We start from the raw sequence: 2500 nt of genomic DNA, 5'->3' as shown, positions 1-2500 counted from the left end.
TACATAGCCAAGGATGACCTTGAGTTCATGATTCTCCTGCCTCAACCTTCCAGGTGCCGGGTTACAGACTGAGCCACTGTGCCTGGTTTTATGAGGTGTTAGGAATCAAACCCCAGGTTCCATGCTTGCTAGGCATAAACCCGACGTGCTGAGCTACAGCTTTAGCCCTACACAGAGATATCTGTAAAAGGAGCTTTAGGGCTGGTGAGATGCCTCAGTGGATAAACGTGCTTGCTACCCAGGCTAGTAACCTGAGTATGATTCCTTGAATCCACTGTGGACAGAGGGCACTGGGAACTGAAGATTGTTCTCTGGCCTCCATATATCTGCTTCAGTGCATCTGTAACTACAAGGATAACATCCTATACTCACAAGAGTGCAAGAGCATACACACACATTCTCTCTCTCTCACATACAATCTTCATAATAATAGTAAATAAAATGCAAAGTGCTTTGTGGAGGTATAATGGGCCTACGGTACACCATACGCATGTCCAGCATGTCATTTGATAAGCTTTGACGAAGATGGCAGCCTGTCTTGCCGTCAGCACAGCCAAGCTCATTAGTAGAGTCACAGGAAGTCTGTCTCTGGCCTGCCTTCTGCAGCTGGGCTTCCCATCAAGCAGAGTTCTATTGTCAACACTACAACTCTCACTGTAGGTCTCAGTCACGGTTTCTGTTGCTGTGAAGGGACCATGACCGTGGCAATTCTTTTTTTTTTTCAAGACAAGGTTTTTCTGTGTAGCCCTGGCTATCCTGGAACTAGCTCTGTAGACTAGGTTGGCCTCGAACTCTCGAGGTCTGCCTGCCTCCCAAGTGCTGGGAGTAAAGGCGTGTGCCACCATTGCCTGGTGACCACAGCAATTCTTATAAGGAAAACATTTGATTGGGGTGGCTTACAGTTTCAGAGGTTCAGTCCATTATCTTGGTGGGACATGGTGGCGTGCAGACAGGCATGGTGCTGCAGAAGTAGCTGAGAGTCCTACATCTTGCAGGCAACAGGAAGTGGACTGCAACACTGAGCAAAGCAAAACAGACGACCTCAAAGCCCGCCCCCACAGTGACTTCCTTTGACGAGGCCACACCTTCTTCAACAAGGCTAGATCTCTCCCAATTACTCCTGGGATCTTACGGGGTCAATTACATTCAAACCACAACACTATAACTGCAGATAAGTTTTCATTTCCTAGAACGTTCCATAAATAGGATATCATGCACTTTTTGTGTTTTTAAACACTTGTTTAACATGTGTGAATGTTCTGTATGTTTGCATGTGTATATGGCGCCCAACAAGGCCAGAAAGGGGCCACGAACCCCTAGAACTGGAGTCACAGGCAGTTGTGAGCCTCCCAACTTGAGTGCTGAGAACCGAACTCTGGTCCTCTACAGGAGCAGCATGGCGTCTGAGGGCTGAGCCAGCCCTCCAGCCCTTTGTTTTCCCCTTTCAGCAGCATGACTGAGTGAATGAGACTCATCCAGGCCATTGTGATAGTAGCATACTCTTCTCAATAAATTATCCATTCTTTCTGTTGACAAGTGGCATTCCACTGTGTCAATAAGTCAACTGTGTGTGTCTGAGTGTGTGTGTGTGAATGCATGTGTGAGTTTATATGACATTGAGTCTAAGAGTGAGTGTGTATGGGTATGCAGGTGTGCATGTGTGTGAGCGCTGAACACGTGCTATGTAAGTGACCTGTTAATTGTCAGAGACCAGCCTTGACAAAAATACCACCAGCTGGGGTGGAGGCATTGGAATTTAGAAATATAGTAGAGATTACAAAGACACAAAAATAATAAGACAGAAAAACATAGAATAGTATTGGGAGGGAGTTCCAATGAATACTGAAACTCACCGGCATTTAATTTCCAACTGCTTAAAATACCCCTGATCCCAAAGGTAGGAGTAGGACAAAAAACTGCATTAACACGACGCAAGAAAATGACCAGACCAATTGAAGGTCATGGGCTGTACCCGTAGTTAAACCATTCTGTGACTAGGACGAAACAAGTCCTGCTCACACCCTAGACTAAAACATCCTGTAGGCAAACCACTCCCTGGGTGGAATCCAAAGTTATCTCCTTAAAGGATCTGGAACCTTAGTCAGAGCCTGAGACTTTTGTTTGAGGTAGAGACTTATCTACTTCTCTATTCCTGGAGTACAAGATCTGGCTACTAGCCACACCTGTTGACAATAACCTTGAGAGCAGAACTCCCCCAAAGGGCCCACCTCTAGGTGGGACCTTTGTTTGCGGTAGAATCACTATAACCTTGAAGGAATAGTGGTTAAGTTCCAACTCTCTGACCTTTGGTCAATGTGGAAATAGGCTCTCATTTGGGCCTCCACAGTTAAGGAGATACACATCCCTCCTTGATGACCTTTTCTTCATCCACGTAAGTTGTTTCTATTTTTAGCTGCTGTGAGCCTCTGTGTGCTCTCTCTTCTCTCCTCAGGGCATCCCCACAAATGGAACGTTCAGATCACATGACTGCTATATATTT

This window comes from Alexandromys fortis, unplaced genomic scaffold, assembly GCF_014885135.2.
Source record: "Alexandromys fortis isolate MF-2015 unplaced genomic scaffold, M_Fortis_MF-2015_v1.1 scaffold_382, whole genome shotgun sequence".
NCBI lineage: Eukaryota > Metazoa > Chordata > Mammalia > Rodentia > Cricetidae > Alexandromys > Alexandromys fortis.
This window is presented reverse-complemented; position numbering follows the sequence as displayed.